This window comes from Sminthopsis crassicaudata, chromosome 2, assembly GCF_048593235.1.
Source record: "Sminthopsis crassicaudata isolate SCR6 chromosome 2, ASM4859323v1, whole genome shotgun sequence".
Classification (NCBI taxonomy): Eukaryota; Metazoa; Chordata; class Mammalia; order Dasyuromorphia; family Dasyuridae; genus Sminthopsis; species Sminthopsis crassicaudata.
Window position 1 is genome coordinate 602361967 of NC_133618.1, and position 22992 is coordinate 602384958.

General features: G+C 36.2%; 1 protein-coding gene across 5 annotated transcripts in view; it reads right to left on the reverse strand.

Moving 5' to 3' along the window:
• CHST15 (carbohydrate sulfotransferase 15) overlaps positions 1 to 22992 on the reverse strand; it is a 139736-nt gene that overhangs the window by 105580 nt on the left and 11164 nt on the right. The window contains exon 2 of one of the 5 annotated variants that reach the window (XM_074295805.1): positions 3602 to 3678. The exons of the other annotated variants lie outside the window; for them this stretch is intronic. The gene's annotated coding sequence lies outside the window, so the exon portion shown is untranslated. The remainder of the gene's footprint in view (positions 1 to 3601; positions 3679 to 22992) is intronic. 5 annotated transcript variants of the gene reach the window in all.

Consider the following 22992-nt stretch of genomic DNA (forward strand, 5'->3'; position numbering starts at 1 on the left):
TTATATAGTTAAGTCCTCCCCTAAGTAGGGGAAAAAAGGTTTCCAAATATAATATTTCAAAGAAAAAAATGAAATATTCAGCAGCAACCCTAGATCTATGAAATAAATTTAATCTGCAATTTCTAGGACCTGTACAGGAAAAAAATCAGAATTCATATCCATATATATCTATATAGTCATGTTGAGGGGTATGAGGATTTTAATCTTATACACTCTATTTAAGTTAAAAGAAGCTTCACCAGTCCTCACTGAAGGGCCATTTCCTTCCTACACAAGTTATTCCCAAAAGAATATCTTTAATCTCCAGCAAAATCACATGTATTCTAAAAGCCCCATAAATGATATCAGAACTGAGCAGGCAAAATGCCACAAATGGTAAAAACCCAGGATTCTGCTGGAGAAAAGCTCTCAAAGGGATTAGCTGCCTATGAAAACTGAGGCTCTACTCTCCACCCACCTCCATGAAACAAATCTGGGCCCCTTTCCTAGTGAATATTAGATCTTATTAGATGTTCCAGCATAGAACAAGAGGCCAGTGAAACAGGTAGGTGTGTCTCTAGAGAGGAATATAATGAAATCTCTACTGTGTGAGAATTATGTCTCTCTCAGATCACTTCTCCTTCATGGATTCAGACCTTGCCAATTGGATTTAGCACACATTCCCAGGGATCTTATCTGCTGACCTTAGCATTCCAACCTATAGATAGGTTCATGATACCTGAGTGTGGTGGAAAACAAAGCTGGACCAGGCAACAGGAAAATCTGGAATTTAAATCTGGTCTCAGATACTTGCTAGGATTGTAATCCTAAATGAGTCACTTAATCTCTGTCTGTTTCCTCAGCTATAAAGTGGAAATAATAACAATTGCCCCTATTTTATAGGGTTGTTAAGAAAATGAAATGAAATAATGTTTGTAAAGACAACACAGTGCCTGGTACACAGTAGTTGCTTTAAAAAAAAAATGATTATTCTTTTCCCTTAATGACTGTAAGAATCTTTAGGGATAGGATAAATTTTACACTTAGGAAAACTGATGGCCAGACAGCCTGATTTTTTGCCAAAGTTATCCCAGGCTTCTTTGTACTAGGTCACATATAATCCTACATTTCCTCCCTCATTTTAAATATAGTTACACTAGGACATTTGGCAGGAGTATCTATTGTGGGAGGTACCCAGGCTGCTTCTGACACTTCCTGTGTCAACTTTCATAAATCACTCCAACTCCCCAAACCTCAAGATTTAAAATAAGGAGGTCAAACTATATAACCTTTAAGGTCTATTCCAGCTTTAGACCTATGGTCCTACAATCCATCTGGAAGTATCCCTCTAAATCCCAAGTGCTTATATATTATATGTTATTCCTTCCCCTAGCATTTATATAATGCAAGGCATATGAAAACCACTATTTATATGCACCAGGCACTGTGTCAATGATTTTATAAATATTATTTCATTTGATCATCACATCAACCCTGGGATTTGGATGCTATTATTAGTTTTAACACATGAGGAAATTGAGGTAAACAGAGATTATGTAACTTGCCCAAGATTATTCTAATTATTATTATGCAGTCTATCATATTAATACTGTAAAAGTATCAAATCTTTAGCTATGAAACTTCTGACCCTCAGTGTTTAAAAGGATCTCAGAAATCTGTTAATATAATCCATATGGATGAACTCTCAGTACGGACAGAAACATATTTTTTCACTTTTTTTTTTTTTTTTTTTTTTTGCTTTTAAAAAAATAATGGCTAATGTGAAAATGGGTTATATGTGACTTAAAACAAATCCAACTCATATCTGAGAATCCCTTCTATAAAGTCCCTTTCTAGTCATCATCCATTTTTTGCTTAGAGGTCTCTAGTGAATGGGAAAGCAGAACATCAGAACAGTGTCTGCTCATCCCATCCTTGAGCTACTAGGGAGGGATTTCCTCACATGGAACCTAGATCTGCCTCTGCTCCTCTGACTACTGCTTCCAGTTCTGCTGTTAGAGCCAAGAAGAACAGAGCTTATCTCTCTTCCAGAGGATAGCTCTTCAAATACTTGAAGACACTTATCATTTTATATTCTCCACCCCCTCTTCCCTAAGTCTTCTTTTCTCCAATTTCACTCTTCCTACATTCATACATCATGATCTTGGGGCCTTTCCCTATTCTGGCTGACCTCCTCTATTACTTCCTTCACCCTTGGTTTAACAATGCTCTTTCTTAAAATGTACCAGTAAAGTGTGAATATAGCAATCTAGATAAGCTCTGAATAGGACAAAATACAATGAGCCTCCCACCTCCCACATTCTGAATGTTATACCTCCCTCAATGCCCAGTAACTCTGCTAGCATTTTAGCCTATCTTACTGCACTACCAACCTCTGGATCCTCTCCCTTCTTTTAACCTATTATCTACATCATAATAAAGATGTCTATAGGTCAGTTAAGGATTTTCCCAAGCTATCAGAGTTAATAACTAGTACAGCTCAGTTCTGAACCCAGTTTAACTTAACTCCAAAGTCAATGTGTCATTGTTGTTGTTCGACTGTTTTATTACTTCTTGCTGCCTCTCATATTGATGACCAAATCTAAGACATCAAGGTCAGATTGTGTGAGCCTCAATTTTGGTGCTGCACTAAGAAATAAAGTTCTTTCTATATTCCTACAGCATCTAGGTGGTACAATGAACAAAGCACCTGACATGGAGTCAGGAAGATTCATTTTTCCTTGATTCAAGTCCAGCCTCTGACACTTATTCGTTGTGCAACCCTAGACAAGTCACTTAACAGTATTTACCTCCGTTTACTCATTTGTAAAGTGATCTGGGAAAGGAAATTACTCCAGCATCCATGCCAAGAAAATGGAGTCACAAAGAGTGAGAAACAACTGAAAGATGACTAAACAAAAGAACTTTAATGATAAGATAATGGCTACTTTAGATTAGCTCTTACTTTGTTGGATATTTTTTGTTCTTGGTGAGGCAATTGGGGTCTTGTCCAGGGTCACATAGCTAGTAAGGTTTTAAGTGTCTGAGGCTGGATGGAACTCAAGTCATCCTGACTTTAGGAGCTTCCCTCTCACTCCTTTTAAGAAAATAAAAAGTTCAATATAGTATAGTAGCCAGAGGGCTAGTCTTTGAGTCAGAAAGACCTGACTTCAATTCCTGTGGCATACTAGCTGTGTGGGCACTGAATTCTGCAGTTGATAGATGAATTGCCTATCTTCATGTTCAGAAGGAAGTTACATACTAACAAGATTGCATCCTGTATCAATGCAATCACGGGTCTGATTCTGTCCCCTGACCCCCAACAAAGAGAGGGGAAGAGGTCTGAAGTGCAGGTGACAGGATTTCCTTGGGTTATAGCATAACAGTAAATTACATGAAGCTGCAGGTCTTCCCCTTTCAAGAGAAGAACTACAAAAGGAGTTTTTTTCTTCATTTCAGAAAGCATGCCCCATCATGTGTGCAACCAAATAACATTGAAAACACTTGCCCATTTCTGTCAGTTCCTCATCCTGGCTTCCTCAGAGTTGAAAGTATTACTGAGGACAAAAGGAAAAAAACAAACAAAAAAAAAAAAAACTGGTGGAATTACCCAGTGACTCACCCAGGGATCTGCTAGGATTTCAAGTGTTTTTCTTTGTCTTCAGCAGAGTTTCTTCTATCCTTTTCTATACCTCCACTCTGCAAATCAAAGAAACTTATCCTTATTTGAGATTACCAGTCCAAATTTAAGCTTTCCAATATTTTGTCTCTCCTCCAGCTGAACATCCCTTCGTTTGGCTACATGCTTTGGCTGAAAATTCACACTTTCCAACATGCCTCTAAGAGGTAAACAGCATCCTACAGAGTTTGTACAACTCAACTTTCTGGGAGAGATCAAAGACCTTAGCAGAGACAGAGGCAGAGAGAAACAGAGACATAGAGAAAGAGAGATACACAGAGCGGAAACACAGAGGCAGAGGGAGGGGCAGAGAAAAAGACACACACAAGGACAGAAACACACAGGGACAGAAAAAAGACACACATAAACATAGAAAAAGAGAGACAGACAAACAGAATCAGAGGGAGAGACAGAGAAAAACACACACAAAGAAAAAGACAGTAAAACAGAAACACAGAGATGGAGGAGAGACAAAGAAACGCATACACATAGAGACAAAGAGACAGAATCACAGAAATAGAGGGAGAGACAGAAAAAAAAAAAAAGACAGACAGACAGACACATACATGCACAGCACTCCAACTGACTAGCTAAACAAAGCTGTGTTCCTTGAGATGGGTGACATTTCAAATGCTTGTATCAAAGTTCTAAGTTGGATGTGGTGCTCATAAACTGACCTGGAGAACTGCAGTTACTATCTCCATGCCACCTAGTAGGGTATAACATATCTTACTAGAACTGAAGAAGGCCTGGCTTTGACTCTACCACTCTCACTGTTGGAAGGAATCCCAGAATCATTTAGTCTGACTAACATCTGAACAAGGAAACTTTCTACAGTATAACCAATTACACCTTTCTCTATCAAATGCTGGCTATCCAGCTTTTGCTTAAAGACCTCCAATGAAGGTAAATAGGTAAATCCCAATCTCCAGAAGCAACTTTACTCTTTTTGTAGATAACTAATTATTGTGTCTGTTCATCTGCTGTTTCCCCCCAGGAGCATATAACCTTCTTGAGGGATTGCCTTCATATTTATTGTGGTATGCCTGATGCTTGACGCGAAACGTGACAGTTACTAAGCATTTCATATTATTTCAGATCATGGAAGCAAACTGGGAAAAGCCTTAGGCATCTTCTTGTCTAAACTCCTTATTTTACAGATGAGAAGACTGGAGCCCAGGGAGGTTAAGTCACTTGGAGAGGAATCAAAGGGAATAAGCTTTATGTTGCACCTTATGCTGCATGTTTGAAATAGAGAGACTTTACAAGAAACCAAAGAACACAGAACATATTGCTTATCAGATTTATGGATAGGCAAATAATTTATGAATAAACAAGAGATAGAAGAGTGAGGTATAAAATGGATAAGTTTGTGCTAAGTGCTTTTTAAATAAATATTACCCCATTAGATCCTCACAACAATTCTGAAAGGTAAATACATTATCATTAGTATCTTGTGGAAAACTAACTGAGGCAGAGACAGACAAAGGGTAACTTTGCAAAATGATCTCAATTGATCATCACACCAATACTGAGAAGTACTTATTATTCTCTTTTCAAAGCTGAGGAAACAAACAAAGATTAAGTGACTTGCTAAGGATTTATATGGCTAGGAAGTGTTTGAAGCTAAATTTGAATTCAGGCCTTTTGGTCTTCAGACCTAGCACTATGTGCTATCTCACATGATCATAGAGCTTCTAAGGCTTATTAGGATTTAAAACCAAGTACTGTGATTCCAAATCCAGCTCCCTCTCCACTTTAATGTTTGACTTAAACCTAAAATCATCTCTGTAGGATGATCTACAGACTTTCACCCACTCCAAAGCTTGAGGTTCTTCCCTATGGCGTTAAATCCCTTCTCTAGAAAATATCACAAAGTCACAGGTATGGAGGTGAAAACTCTTTGAAGTTCTATAAACAATGAGTAATCTACCACTGCTAGAAGTAAGACACTCTCTTTCCCTCTGGCTCCCCCATTCAAGTGTTCACTTCCAAGTTAAACTTAATGAGTTCTTTCTTTGAAGAGATCATCACATGACATGATTTCATCCAATCATCACCTTGGTTGCTCTTTCCTGATGTTCAAGAGCTTATTATCAATGTCCTCTCTTAAATATGATCCCTTAAACCTAATGCTAAACTCCAGATACAGCCTAGTCAGAGCAGAAGACAATGACATTATCACCTCCACCAATCACTGTCAACAAGGTCATTTTGCCACAGCTTCTCTGAATCTCAGTTTTCTCATCTGAAAAATGGGGATAACATTTTATTTCCTTAGAGAGTTTTTGTGAGGGAACTTGTTAGTAGATTGTGAAGTGCTGGATAAGCAGGTATTATTGGGTCTAGTAAATGGGAAACTCTTTAAAGATATGGCTAATTCATGTAGGCATTCCAAATATATAACACTGCAGTGTTCATAGTAAGGGCTTAATAAATATTCATTATATTTGTTGATTTAGCCATTGCATGTATATCCAACATAATGAATCCCAGAATATGGGAAGAAAAAAAAAAAAAAAGGTATCAAGCATAGATGAAACAACACAAAGAAAAAAAATACCAAAGGAAGACAGTCTGCTTTACCCTAAGGAACTAAGTAGCATTGCAATAACAAACAGAAACAGATGATTATTATTAAATGCATTATACAATCAGAGAGATCTATCCTTCTTTTACTATTAAACTCAAGAAATTAACCAAGTTTGAGGTTTTCACACAAATTCCCACCAGGATAGTTTTGTAATCATGCTTCTGCTGTCTTAAGAAAGCAGAGCCACTGAGAAGGTGGATTTCATTAGGGATTTTTGGCATCAATTTAAATACATTCAGAAAAAACATATTTCTGGATGAAAGGGGTAGGGAAGCCTCAGACTTTGTTGACCAGGAAGATGTTTTACTTAATCGCTGTATGTGTTATGGTTAAATACAATACTCACAAGTAGAAATTTTGTGAAATATGCCTCCAACTTGGCCATCTGTTCTGAAGACTCATTGTTTAAATAAAGGGTATTTCCTTGATTTGGGGTCATGAAGAGTTAGACATGACTGAAAGAACTCAACAACAAAACTTTCCTTGATTAGGATCTTTAACACAACAAAGTAAACTTATATTTCAAAATCTGTTATTTGAGATCCTTCATTGGGCCAGATAACACTTTAATAAATTAACTTTTTTATAATATACTTCCATTCAATATGCCATTTATGGTTCACAATTTTAAAAAATGTAGACCATTTTATATAACATGCTAACATAAAAGATATTTTAAACTGAGTCACATGGAATCGAGTGGGATATGTACCACTCATAAAAATTTAGTACTTAATGATTAGTTTCTTTCTAGCTACTTAAATGGAAAAATCTTTACCTTTACTGAGACATTTAATATTCTAAAGGAAATTAAGCTCTGCAATGAAAGGTCCTGCATTCCTAATTCTCATAGCATTCATGACTGCACAAACTTAAGTAATGTTTACAAATAAGCTTAATTTTGTACTCCTCTTTTGAAAATGCAAAATCAATTAGATACATGCAGACAGTGCTATTGCAATTTGTTCCACTGGTTATCACATGGTTAGTGCTAAATACCATGCTTTATTATCAAAAAGACAAGAGATGAGATAAACAGATATTCACATGTACTCTTGCTGATTATTCCAAACATCACTATGCTCTTAGAACTGAATTTTTTGTTTGGGGTATTCATAATTATACATGGATTTTTAAACATCTTGTTGTGGATGATTTAATTAAAATTGTCCAGACCATAGTTCATTTAGAATTGTACCTGAATTAAACCAGGTAAGAAAAGTAAAACCTTATAGCGTTCTGGAGGAGAGGAAGGAAGTTATACCTCTGTTCCTAATAAAATCAATTTCACCAATAGCACTACTTCTGATAGTTATTATTATTATGAATACTCAAAGAAATTCTGGTATAATATTGATGAGGAGGAGGAAGAGAATTCAAAAGTGAGAGATTAGATAGACTGATCCTTGAGATAACTGTAGAGCCTAGACCAATGGTCCTCAAACTTTTTAAATAGGGCCAGTTCACTGTCCCTCAGACTGTTGGAGGGCCGGACTATAGTAAAAACAAAAGCTCACACTCTGTCTCCACCCCTCAGCCCATTTGCCATAACCCAATGGAGGCATAAATGTCCTCAGCAGGCTGCATCTGGCCCCCAGGCCATAGTCTGAGAACCCCTGGCCTAGACTAACCAAGTCTGGCAAGACAAAGCATTTTGCACTATAAAATACTGAATGAATGATTACAAATCCCAGTCCATTGAAATCCTACTTAAATGCTTGTTCAACAAGCATTTATTAATCACCTACTATGTTCCAGGTATAATGCCAAAATTGTGAGTTTGAAATAATCTTGTTTTTTTGAAAGTAAAACTGAAGGTACTCACCTCCTGCCAGAGAGATTATGGACTCATGATGCAGAATATATGATGCATTTGTGGTGCATTTAGTGGAATTGTGAACGAATCCAACCATTCTGGAGAACAATTTGGAACCATGCCCAAAGAATTATCAAACTGTGCATACCCTTTGACCCAGAAGTGTTTCTACTGGGCTTATATCCCAAAAACACATTAAAGAAGGGAAAGAGACCTATATGTGCAAGAGTGTTTGTGGCAGCCCTCTTTATAGTGGTAAGAAACTGGAAACTGAGTGGATACCTATCAAGTGGAGAATGGCTGAATAAATTGTGGTATATGAATATTATGGAATATTATTGTTCTATCAGAAAAAAACAGCAGGATGATTTCAAAAAGGCCTGGAGAGATTTACATGAACTGATGCTGAGTGAAATGAGCAGAACCAGGAGGTCATTATACATGGCAGCAGTAATATTATACAATGATCAACTCTGATGGACATGGCTCTCTTCAACCATGAGAGGACTCAAATCAGTTCCAATTGTTCAGTGATGAAGAGAGCTTTCTACACTTAGAGAGAGGACTATGGGAACTGAAGGTGGTTCACAACATAGCATTCTCACTCTTTCTGTTGTTTGCTTGCATTTTATTTTCTTTCTCTTTTTTTTTTCTGGTTTGATTTGATCTTTCTTGTGCAGCAATATATTTGTATAAATATGTATACATATATTGGATTAACATATATTTCTAACATATTTGCCATCTAGGAAAGAGGAAATTGGAACACAAGGTTTTGCAAGGGTTAATGTTGAAGAATTACCCATGCATATGTTTTGAAAAATAAAAAGCTTCAATAAAGAAAAAAAAAAAAGATTAAAAGAGAGAGAGAATTCAGAACCCGTAGTGAAATGATCAGATAGTTTTCTGGGCAACAAGGAACTAGAAACAAAATAGGTGCCCATCAACTGGGAAATGAACAAATTACGATTTGTGAGTATGATGGTATATTACCATAATGCTAAGAAATTACAAAAGGGATGAATTGAAATAAATCTCATATAACTTGAATGAACTGATACAGAGCAAATTAAGCAAAACCAGTCAAATAATTTATACAATAATGTAAATGAAAATAATTTTGAAAGACTTTAAAATTCAGATCAATTAAATTGCCAATCATAACTTCAGAAAAATGATGAAGATGCAGGTATCACTCCACTTTCTAGAAAGATAAGAGATGCAGAATGAGACTGGCATTCTGAGATGTGGTTAATGTGTTTTGTTTTGTTTTGCTTGACTGGGATTACTTTTTTATAAGGCAGGGCTTTTAATTTTCAATAAAGGTAACTGGTGGGCAATGACTGAGATATAAAAAAAAGGAAAAGAGCTTTAGTAAAACTTTTAAAAATACATAGAATTAAATATGGAGTGCTGAAGGAAAACATATCAATGCAGTGTTGATACTAGCATGCTAAATTTAATATTTATATTTTATATTAAATTTAAGTTAATACAACTTATATTTTATATGTCTGTGTTTTGTTTTGTTTTTTGGTTTTGTTTTGTTTTGTTTTTTCAAAGAGCCAGGATTTGAATTCAAGTGTTCTTTTTTTTTCTAATTTTTTCTAAATTTAATACTCTGGCCACTAAAAAACTATTATGAAAGTATGCTCACATATGGGGACTTTATAAATAACTGTGTATCAACTATGGACCAAACAGCTAAGGGAAGAAAAAATATTAGCATAAAGTTTATTACTAAGTCATGAACTTTTTATTTAATGTATATGGGGAAAGGAATATCTATATCTAAAGATCTTTTGAAATATGTGTAATATAGATATGTTAACAATAATAAAGGTATTATTGATAATTAAGTTTGCTATCCATGGAGAATAAAAGATTAGAGGATTAAACATTTATGAGTATTTTCTATGTACCAATCACCATAGTAAGATCTTTAAAAATATTATCTTATTTGATCCTTTTATTATAATTCTTATTTTACAGTTGAGGCAACTGAGGCATACAGAGATTAAGTGACTTGGTAAATGTCATCTCCACCAAAGATATAAATCTAGTTAAAAGCACTTGGGAAAAAATAGCTAGAGGCAGTATAAGTGATTTGGAGCCTGCAAGGAAGATGTTATGTAATTAAAGAGAAAAAATTCTTTTACTTTCAAGCTATCCTTTTACAACAATAACAAATAAAAACTGCAGGATGTCTTGTTTTTTAAATACTTTAGTCCAGCTCAGTTCTAAAAAAGCAAACTCAACTGTACCCTGGAGTTATAATCACAGCCACTTGTTTATGATAAAACCAGATCAGATAAAGTTTCCTCCTCAACATTAGTTTCTAATTTAATAATTTCTCAGATCAGCAGAAGTTGCTGCTTCTTACTCAAGGGGTATGTCTCTTGGGAGGAACCAGGGCCACAAGCTACAGCTTTTCTTTGGCAGATGAAAGGGGATGCATTATCTTTTGGGGACTTTTCTGTAGAACCAAGCAATATAAAATACATATGTGAAAGATGGCTCGGAAGAGGAAGAGAACAGTAACCAGAGATTATTTTAACAGCTGCAGGGAAGGTGGTAATGAGGACCTGAATGAGAGTATTAGCAGGGGTGAGTGGAGGGAACATATGTAAGAGATATTAAGGAAACTAACTCTACAGGACATAGTCAGTGACTAAGTATATGAGAAATAAGGGAAATGGGAGGTTCAAAATCCCATGGTTTTGAACATGGAAGTTTGATGTTGTCACTGAAAGAAACAGAAAAGTCAAGTGGAGGGACTGATGTTAGAAGAAAGATCAGAGAATGCCAGAATCTCAGGCTTAGCATAAACCTTGGAGACCATCATGTCTAATGTACCTAAACAAGAATTCCCCTCAACAATATCCTGACCATTGGTGCTCTAGACTCTGCATGAAGGGATCCAAGGATCTCCAGAATCAGCCTCTTCTCCATTTCTACTGGACATTCAGAAATACTTTCTTATCTTACTTTCCTCCAGCAGCTCCCTCTAGGGCCAAGCAAGACAGACCTTCAATTCTTGAAGAGAGTTATCATGTAAACTTCTACATTTCTTCTCTTGAGTACTTCCTAATTTTCTTGGTGCTTTTATGGCATAGTTACTTTCACTATTGATTTTTGTGTTGATTTTCTTCCTCAAATGTAAAGCCCAAACCTAAACATAATTCTCCAAAGTTGTTCTGATAAGAACAGAGTCACTTTTCTTGTTTTGGACATCTGCATACTTATTAAACTGGGTTAAGTTGATATGGACTTCAAGATAATGGAGTAGCTCTAGGAGTGGATGAAGGTGGAGCCTGAGGCTCAGAAGAAAGATCTAATCTCAAAATAAACCACAAACAACAAACAAAAACAAGTAAATGAGGGTTATAAATCATATGAGTACTTGGGGCAGTAATCTGTAATATTTCATGACCCTGGAGGAAAACTCATTTGAATGGGTACATAGTTAAGAAGAGAAGAGAACAAAAATGTTGTCATATGTTATAGTTAAAAGCAAGGCAGGAAATATGTAGTCAATGAGAGAGAGTGGTTAACAGTGCAGATGCTACAGGGAGATAAAGAGAAGGAGTGGAGAGAAATGGCCACAGGATTCGGTCAGTAATCTCTGAGAAAGCAATTTCAGTTCATCAGGGGGGACAAAAGCCAGATCGCAAGTGATTGTGGAGAGAGAGTGGTTGGCAAGGAAGTAGAGGAAGCAAGTATAAGTATTTTTCAAGAAGTTTGGGAATCAAGGAGAGGACAAATTGCATAACAGTTCAATGGGGGGAAAATGGTCAAAGACTGCAGAAGGAGAAAGAGAGAAATGAGACTGAAAGAGAGAGACAGAAATAGAGATAGAGAGAGAGAGATAGACAGAAACAGAGAGATAGAGATCATGGGATCACTGATTGAATGCACTAAGAAAATCTTAAAGGTCCTAGGCAAACCCTCATATTTTACAGATTAAGAAAGTGAGCTCCATTAGATAAATGCTTTGCTCCAAGTCACAGAATGACAACAAAGCCAGGACTTGAATTCTTCTAATTCCAAGTCCAGCAGGATTTCCATTTTACCATGCTGTCTTTCTCTGTAAAAGAAAAATACTAAATGAAAGTCAGCAGAGGTGGAGTCACATTGAAAAGAAAGGGATTATTCGCCAAGGAGAAGAAATATATATTTTTTTCTACATCAGAAAGAAAAGAGGAAAGAATGGGTGATGATCCTGAGAAATTGTGAGATTAGAAGGAAAGAGAATGGGAAGGTGATAGCTTCAATCTTTTCAGTGATAAAAAGATATTTAATATGTATGGGAATGCCTGCCATGTAGGGGACAGGGTGGAGGGAAGGAGGGGAAAAACTCGGAACAGAAGGGAGTACAAGGGATAATGTTGTAAAAAAAAAAAAAAAAAAAACCTATGCATATGTACTGTCAAAGAAAATGATATAATTATAAAAATTAATAAAAAGAAGAAAAAGAGAAGGTCCTTTAAAAAAAATCTTTTCAGTGATATAGGAGATCAGATCATCAGCTGTTTAGGACATGGACTCAGGGCAGGGTTGGGGGTTTGAAAAGAAAAAAAAAAGTTGGAAACAGTATTTAGGCAAAGTAATAAGAAGTCAATAAGAATAAAAGAGAAGACTTGCACTTAGAACCCAAATGAATTCTATATATTATTATATAATAAAAATAAATTTATACACTATAAATTAACAGTAGGTATGGTGTGCTCCATTTTATGCCTTTCTTCAGTGATTCTTGGCTCTCTGAAGACTGGAGGAGCACCTATTGGAAGGGGGAGAGGGAGGCATCACAAAAACTTTGGTGATTGATAAGTTGGTAACATCAGAAGGTATATATATTAGGGAATGGGAAAGAGAGGAAATAGATACTGGGGTTAATTAATGAATCATAAAGTGACTGGTCATGGGAGTCAAGCAAAGATGTGAAAGCAAGTAAAAATATAGAAGAGGAGACAGATACATGAAATGGGAGAATCACAAGGAAAGTTCATTAAAAAAAGTATAGTATGACTGGGAGAAAATGAGAGGTGATATGACAGAAAATACTGCATTCAGAGTAGAATTTTTAAGTTGATTTTTCTACAGATGATGGTTTTCATGAGATGATGAGAACTAAAGAATCAACTTGCCAGCCCACGCCTTCTCCAAGCTCAGTGCATATCATTATACCATCTAGCAAGTGTGGCAGTAGCAACTGGTAGGACCCAATCCATCATTTGGTCATTTGGGGGTTGAAAAGCAGGTGTTGGAGTTGATGCACTTTTGAGAAACATAATGTCAAATATTAGAGAGGTCATTAATATGAACTTGGTCCTTGAGAATGGTTTAGAGGAAGACTATGAACCTGAAGCTACTTAGTCCTTCATTGATTACTTTCTATTTACTCTTAGTTCCTGAAAGGAAAAAAAAAAAAAAAAAAGGCAAGAAATTTAGAATGACAGTAGCCTTGGGTTTGAATTCTGGCTCAACTGTAATATCCATATGTGGGCAAAAAGTCACCTTAGTTCTTGGGTCTTAATTGTCCATTTTATAAGATGAAAGGATTAAATTAAATGATGTCCAAGGAATCCAATTCCTAGTATCCAGCAGGAGGAAATTAAAATGTTTAACTTTAGTTAAGATGGAAGGTATGGCATAGTGGAAAGAGCAGCAAAGCAGATGTGAGGAAACCAGGGTTTTATTTCAGCAAGGTCACTCACTTGCTCTGAGACCTGGACACAAAGTAAATTCTAAGTTGGAGATCATAAAGAGGTGGAACTAGATGGTCCCCAAAGTCCTTTCCAGGCTTAATGCTCTATAATTCTTTGACAGGGTCACCCATAAGAAACTAAGAAATAGACATGCTTAAAAAAAATTATTTTTGAACAAAGTAAAATTGTCTCAATAGGCACAATTCCAAATTTATCACAAATGCTAAATCTATCACCTTCACTTGCAAACTAAGCCCCAGATGTATGTCACTTTTCAGTGCTTAAAAGGATTCGTCAGAGAGGCAATATCCTTTCTTTGGTCCCACCCTCCCACTCCAAAAATTGCTGCCTTGAAGATTGGATTTTTAAAGTTTCTAGCAATCTAAAGCAAATCCATTTGATACCATGTTAAAAAAAAAAAAAAAAAAAAACATTTCTACCTTTTAAGTTTCCATTTTTCTCCCTCAGAAAACACAATGAGCCAGAGAGCCAATGCCAGTAGTATGTGCATTTTAAATTGTCACTGTATAAATGATATTTGGGGGAGAAAGACTTCTGATGATCAGACCCTACCTGGAAAACTCCCATTGTTCCTGTATGTGCATCTCTCCTCATCTAATTTCTCATCATAACAGCTTTAAAATAGATAGAAATAGATTTGCAAAGTAATGATAATGCGCAGTGCCAGAAACAATCCTGGTTTCATTAATCTGAACTCCCCTTCACTGCCCTGATTTGCTCTTGCTGATAAATTTTCTTAGGCAAGTTCACCACATCCTGAGAAACTATTTCCTTTGTCTTGTGAAATTTCCCCTCCCCACCTCATTATTCTCTGAGATTCTGGTTTAACCCCTTCCAGAGAAGGCTGCAAGGATTGCAATCTTCATGGAAGAGAGATCACTCACACAAATGAAAATTTATATATGTATATATATATGTAGCTGATTTCACATTTGAATTGCCTTAGGGATACCAGAATAAATTGCAATATATAGTGGCAATATATAGTGCCTATTTGGATTGTAAGTAACATGGGGGGGTACCACATTTAAAAAAATCTCAGAAGGAACAGTAGTCATTTGACCATTTTAAAGGAAACCAAAATCCCTTCATTTAATCATTTATGTAATTTTATGTTTATAATGCACTTTTAATTCCATTATTTTACTGGATCAGCTGTTATTCCATTTGATTTGATTGATTCATCAATTCTACCTCAGTCAGCCAGTATTGTATCTCAAATAGCATCAAGTTCTTGAAAAATTTTTGAAAAATCTTCACTCAACTGCACTCTGTATGTGGAAAAACTGGGACACATATATTGTTGGTGGAGTTGTGAACTGTTCCAACCATTCTGGAGAACTATTTGGAACTATACCCAAAAGGCTATCAAATTGTGCATACCCTTTGATCCAGAAGTGTTACTACTGGGCTTATATTTCAAAGAGATATTGAAGAAGGGAAAGGAACCCACATGTGCAAAAATGTTTGTGATAGCCCTTCTTGTAGTGACAAGAAACTGGAAACTCAGTGGATGCCCAACAATTGGAGAATGACTGAATAAATTATGGTATATGAATGTTATGGAATATTATTGTTCTGTAGGAATAGGTCAGCAGGATATTTTAGAGAAGCCTGGAGAGCCTTACATGAACTGATGCTGAGTAAAATGAGCAGGACCAGGTCATTGTACACAGCAACAGCAAGATTATGGATGATCAATTCTGATGGTCGTGGCTCTTTTCAACAGCAAGGTGATTCAGGCCAATTTCAATAGAATGGTGATAGAGTCATCTGTAGCCACAAAGAGATCTTTTGGGACTGAGTGTGGATCATAACATAGTTCTCCCTCCCCCCTGCCCCCACCACCACCTTTCTGGGTTGCATTTTGTTTTCTTTCTCATTTTTTCCCTTTTAGATCTGATTTTTCTTGTGCAGCATGATAAATGTGGAAATATATATAGGAGAAGTCTTCTATACATAAGAACTGTACATGTTTAACATATATTAAATTACTGGGAAAGGGAGGGAAAAAATTGGAAGACAAGGTTTTGCAAGTGTAAATGTTGATAACTATCTTTGCATGTATTTTGAAAATAAAAAGCTATTATTTTAAAAGAAAAAAAAAAAAAAAAGGAAAATTCACACCTCTCCCCAACTACACCTTTCCTTTTGAACATCAATTGTACCGGAGGCACCACTACATGCTAGGTACTATGTAAAGCAATACATTTACGTGTAAGGATCTGTGTCTTTCTAAAGCTGCACTTACCTATGACTTAATCCAGGGATTCTTAAATCTTTTTGAGTCATAGACATCTTGGTAAAGCCAATGGACCCTGCCTATATTCCCAAATGAAGGAGTGGGAGGTTAGGAAAAATAAAGATGCAATATTTTTCCCAAGTTCCAGGATCTCAGAAATCTATGCATGGATCAGTAAACCCTAAGTTTAAGAACTCCAGACTTAAATGATAAGTTCTGAGAGAGTTTCCTGAAGCACATAAATATCTATCCAACAACTAATCAATGTCAGAGAGCAAATTTGAACCCAGATCTTCCTGATTTGATAGCCTACTATTGGCTACATTAAGCTGCCGGTGGAGGAATTTAAAGGTGGAAAATATGAGGTACTTAAAAAAAGAACTGAGACCTAAATCCAATCTCATTTAATTTATAAAATAACTGAAATTAAGAGAATTTGAATAAGTTACCCAAGATCAGCCAGCTCATCAATCTGTAGAGGATCTAGAGCCAGCTCCTGGCATATTATCTCCTAACCATTTTCTCTTAAGGAATACACCAAGAAAAAAAATGGGTTTAGGTAAGATCAAACCTATATTTAAAAGCTGAGACAGACAAAGTTTAATGGTTACATTTTTCTCATACTTAACGTGAGCTTTAAATTGATATGACAAAAGAGTCTATCCTACTTGGGGCAAAGAAATCTTAAAGAGAAAAAAAAAAAAAAAAAAGTCTTGCTGTCCTTAGGAACACATGAGAAAAATCATACAAGTCTCTAGGAAAAGACCTTCTGAACAGAGAGTAAAGTGGAAAGGGAGCTGCTGTTGACAGCTCTGTGGAGCATCATGATGTTCGTCCAATTTTGCCCCATCAAAATAGTCTACATAAAGAATTTGAGAACTAAGTGTTCACAGATTCATCAACTCTCAAAAAGAGAAAGGGTCCTTGTGTTTAGTCCTTTCTGTATTTGGAAAAGAGTCTTCTCTACAGGATCCCCTAAAAAAGATCATCCAATCTCTGATGATGATGGGGCGCTCAGTACCTTACAAGGCACCTGGGTCTACTACTGAATATCTCCAGTTGAAAGGAAGATCTTTAATATTAAGTCAAAATGTGTCCCTACACCTTCCACACAACCATCCACCATCTCTGTCCCACAGCTCCCTCATCTGTTAAAGAGATGGTATTATAGTTCTACCTCTGGATGCAATAGAATGTGCCCAAGTACAGAAACTCTAAGACCTGGTAGAAAAGAATGGATGGGCCAAATTCTTTTATTTTATCTTTTTTTTTTAATTAACGCTTTTTATTTTAAAAATATATACATGGATAATTTTCAATGTTTACCCTTACAAAATCTTGTGTTCTAAATTTTTCCTTCCCTTTCCCCTACCACTTCCCCTAGATGGCAAGTAATCCAATGTATGGTAAATGAGCAATTCTATGCATATGTCCACAAATGTCCTGCTACAGAAGAAAAATCAGATCAAAAAGGGGAAAAAATGAGAAAGAATATAAAATGCAACCAAACAACAAGAATGAAAATGCTATGTTGTGATCTATTCTTAGTCCCCACAATCCTTTCTCTGGGTGCAGATGGTTCATTCATCATAAGACCATTGGAAATGGATGGACCAAATTATGCTTCCTGTATTTCTCTTGCCTATGAGTCCCTACAAATACAATGGCTGCAAATAAGGTCCTATATTGCTTTTCAGTTTAATTTAAAATCTGCAGTCTATAAGAAACAGAGCCAGTATATCAGACATAGATCTTGACTTAAGTTTAAGGATCTTGGAAGTAAGCTCATTCTCTCTGTCTCTGTCTCTTTATTTCTGTCTCTGCTGTCTCTGTCTCTATCTCTGTCTCTCTCTCTCTGTCTCTTTCTCTCTCTCTCTATCTCCCCTCTTGCCAACACAATCCCTCACTAACTTTCTGTGCTTGCTATTAAAAAGAAAAGCAGCCACAGCCCTGAAAGATAAAGAACAGGAAAATATGGATCTTCTAAGGTCTTCTCTACAATTCTGCAGAGTTCTTCCCATCTTTTCTGGGGCATTTTGGTTATATTTCACATGCCAATGCTTTAGTCAACTGCAATTTCATTTACCCCTTTATCCTGTGACTAGAGGAGTCATTTTCAGAGGACCCAGAAAATCCACTACATGCCTTCAGGCAAGTCACTTTAACCTCCATCTGGTAAACTAATCCCTGACTGCAACAAAATACACTCCAGTACAGTAACTCTATTAGGAACAGACAAGCTAAATTCATGTTATACCTCTCGTCTACAAATCTCTATAACAGACTATAAATGTAGCCTTATTTCTTACTAATGAGAAAAAGACAGTGTCCAGATAAGCTATTATCTTCCATTACTAATGACTATTTGGGTTTATTTTCCCCCCAACTCCAAGTTGTTCTTTAGAAGAAAAGGAAAATAGGGAAACTCCACTGTTATTCAAGAAATATTTCAAGGTTAACATCATCATGAGGTCTCTTCCAGCCTCTAAGTTTTCTGAAGTCTATGATTTTATTCCCTTTTTTTAAAGAATCAGGGTGTAATATGGAGAAAGAACATTGTATTGAATGGCAAGAAACCTGGATTCAAGTCCTGACTCCAACACTTAGTACCCATGAGACCATAAGTACGACTCATTTAACCTGAAGTTCAGTTACCCAGAAATGACAGACAGGCAGAGAGAGGTAGATAGTAAACATTTATTAAGTGCCCATTGTGTACCAGAAGCTGTACTGGAGATACAAATGAAAGCAATGAAGCATTTTCTGCCCTTATATTAAAATGGGAGAAGACAACATATAAAGGAAACCAAGAGGATGGAGGGAGAAGTATTCTGAGAAAAACTTAGGCATCCATGACATAAGGCAACGATGGGGTCCTTCCTAAAACAACAGTGCTATAGGAATTATAGCATTATCTACCCACAGAGTTATTGCTGTAAAATATGAAATACTATATAAATGAGTTATTTTTATTTCTCCTTCCTCTGCCATAATTTTCTATATGACCTTGGGGAAGCAGAATTGTATAATGAAAAGAAAACTGAATTGGAGTTCAAAAATCTGAACCTGAATCTTATCTCCGCTACTTACTAGTTGTGTGACACTGGGAGACTTAACTCTCTGGAAATACATTTCCACACTTGTCCATTGAGGTTGGCTGGATTCAATGCTGATTCCCTCCAACTCTAAAATTGCAGATCTTGTGATTCTCTATCATAGCTGTCTAAGAATAAAATGGAAACTTTCCCCCAACTTCTACAGTTAATTTTTTTAAAAAATAATTTTAAATATTATTTTTCCCTAATTTTTCTTAAAAGAATATTGATTTTAGAATTAAATGATGATATAAAGATTGCCCAGACAGGGTTCAGATTTCAATCACAGATAACTAGAAAACTACAAACAAATCATCAACAAAGCAAGACCATGTAGGAATATATATGAAATTCCCTGATCTCTCTCTTTCTCTCTGTGTGTGTGTGTGTGTGTGTGTGTGTGTGTGTGTGTGTGTGCGCTTCTACGTCTCTTGGTCTTTCTCTCTTTCTTTTTCTGTTTATCTGTCTCTTTGACTCTTTCTCTCTTTCTATACCCACACACATATCTCTCTAATTGTATAAACACTTTCCCCCTCCAAAACTGTAATTCTATCATTTTTCTAATAAGGAAAAGCTATGTATCCTTGAAGATCAGCAACCCTTCCACATTACCCAAGGAACTCATGGTTAACTACCTATGCAGGTTCACACAGTCACTGCCTCAAAGGTGAGACTTATCTAGGCCTTCCCAACTAAGCCATCTCTCCATTGACTATGCCATGTTGATTCTCAAAAACTTAGATTAACAATGTTTCTAAAGATAGCTAGGTAGTTCAATGGGTACAGGACCAGAATCTTCTTCCTTAGGTCAAATCTGAACTCAGAAACGTACTAGCTGTGGCTCTGGGCAGGTCACTTAACACTGTTTGCCTCCCTTTCTCCATCTGTAAAATGAGCTACAGAAGGAAATGGCAAACCACCACTCTAGTATCTATGCCAAGAAAACCCCAAATGGGGTCATTAAGAGTCATAACTGAAATGATCCACAAGAAGAAGTTTCTACTGTCATTACCATTTTCAACTGAGCCAGAGAATATATTTTACAAAGGAAGTAGTTGGATTAACAACAGGCCACAAAATTATTCATGATAATAAATCTCTGTCAAAAGCCTATTTAGCAAATGCAGTTAATTACTTACTGTTTATAGATATGTAAGATAGTTATGTAATCTTATATGTTTAATTTGCATATATTAATCTGAAATGTTTACTATGTTACATATTTTTAAATACTACATATACTTAAATATACCTAATACAGGACAAGGGATGTTATTTTTTTCAGAATTGTAAATATTTACCACATAAAAATCATACTTAGAATTTAAGAGTTCATAACTTAAACACATGCAATAATACCAGCTGTTGTATGGCTGTTGGAGAAGGGAAGTGAGAGCCACAATGCTTTCCTGCCTGAATTGCTCTAGCCCAAGCTACTGAAACACTAATTCTCCAAATACTTCATCTCTTTTTCTTTCATGAAATCTGAAAGTAGTTACAAGGAAACAAAGTAGCCACCTTTTTTGGAAATGAAACTATATCTAACACAAGGATTTTCCAAGAGTTAATCCATCTGAACTTGGTGAAAGCTATGGGTAAATTAGTTTACAATTGGTCAACAAATGTACTAAGTACTTCAATACAGATTGGGCATTGGGCTATGCATTTGGGACACAAAGGCAAGAGCCCTACTCTCAAGGAGGTCACATTTTAATTTGCTTTGGGATAATATCAGGAATGGCAAAGTGCGCAATCAGTAATCAAAAAAGTGTTATATGTGCCGTTAGACTTCCTATTTATATATGATTTGGGGCAGGTCAACTTAAATTCTTTGGGGCTGTGAATGAAAGTTTCTTTCACTTCTCAACCTACAACTCTATCAGTTATGGTGCCCTGACAACTTAGGTGGTAATAACAGAAGTGATTTAAGAGTCAAAAGATGTCAGTGGTTTAAATGCAGTTTCTGCTGCAGAACCTTACATAATCCTCTTTTCATATTCCTCATCTCTAAAATGGGCATAGCAACAAAGTTATTTATTTCACAAGTTTGTTTTGAAGATGAAATCACTTTATAAATATATAAATTATATATGTAATATATACAAAATTATAAATTATAAAACATTATAAACCTGTCATTATTATCATTACATATTTGGGAAGACAAATGGCATTTACAACAGTCATTCCTCTTAGAAGACAGCTATATAATGGGTCAGGTGCTCATTTGTTTTTAAATCAGGCAGACAGATAGGTGTCTTCATTAGTCTTTGCAAATTATTTTGTATGACATATGTAAGAAGCTATTCACCATCACAATTTAGAGAAAGTGCATTCTGCCAATAAGGAGGAAGAGCCCTGAACTGAGAATCAAGAAACCTGGCTTCACATAGTATGTGCATTTTTTGTTTATTTCTTTCTTTGTTTTTTTTTTTTTTTTTTTTCTCTTCTGGTCTGAAAGGGAGATGTAGTTTCCTGGAGAAATATCTGGATTCGCTTCAGCTCTAATCTGTTTAATCTTCTCAAGGCTATACTCTGGACTTTTTCCTACCATTATCCCCAATACAGATAGCCCATTCCTCCTCCCTCTACTTTTGGCTATCTTTTATTCCCTCACTGGAATGTAAGCTTCTTGAGGGTGGCAGCTTTTTTCTTTTCACTTGCATTTATAAGTACATAATAAATGTTTGTGACTGACTGCCTGAACAAATATATACACTTCAATTTCCTTAGAATACAACAGGAAGCCTTCAGATACCTCCAGTTTGCCTAATAGTTTTGTTTTTTCCTTTGTAGCAGAGCAAAGGTTCAATTGGGGGAGTGAAGAGAGGGAGAAAGATTCCAAAATAACTGCTATAAAACCAAAAGAATCATTAAAGCATTTGGAAAATAAAGCCAATTTTGTGTGGAGGGGAATTTTTTGCCCTAAGTACAAAAAGGAGCTGTCAGTGCTGGGCTGTGGAGTTTGTCTTTTACTCCTTATTCAATAGAGAGTCACTTTTAGTTTTTGACAAGACAGGAATGATATGGTCAGTCTGATGATGTGGTGTGAGAGGCTTCCTGCAGCATCAGGAAAACCTCTGTGATCTCTATGGGCTGCTTGGCTGGTGGGTAATATGAATAGCAAGGTACCCCTACTTATTCCTCTCTAAGCACAAGAAGCAAAATATACCAAAACCTTCTGAAGGAGACTTTATGATCCCTTCAGGTGCCAAATGTAAAATACTGCTTCACCTGGACATAAATGTGTGCTGGAGAATTCCTCAGACCATCAGCCTGAGTAGGGAGCTTACTGCAGTATTTCCAGGATAATTTTCAGAGCTTAGGCAAGCTTCCATTCTAACAACTCTCTTTACTGATGATGAAGCATGATACCCATCTCATAATAGAGAGGTTATGGACTCAGGATGCCAAAAAATACATACATTTCCCAAGATGCAAATATGGGAATTAGTTTTGTTTTATGAATACAAGAACAAGGGTTTTATTTTCCTTTTGACCTACTCCCCTTCCCCGGAGTAGGGAGATGCTAAGAGGTAAAGAAGAGCATCCCTAGAGACAGACAAGAGAAACAGAAGGAGAAAGACAAGAGACTAAAAGAAATAGTGTTCTGGTAGAAGAAGTTTCCCTACTTGGAAGTTCTATATGACAATGAATCACAGGGCTATATCTTTAAGCCAGGTGTTCCTAATCTAGATCTATGAATTAAAAACAAACAGATAGATAGATACATACATACACCTTTATTTCAGTGTAAGTGCTTCCCTTTGAATTCAGTCCTGTGTGGAGGGAAGAGGAAGAAAGCAAGGAAGGAAAGAAGGAAGGAAGAAAGGAAGGGAGGGAGGGAGGGAGAGAG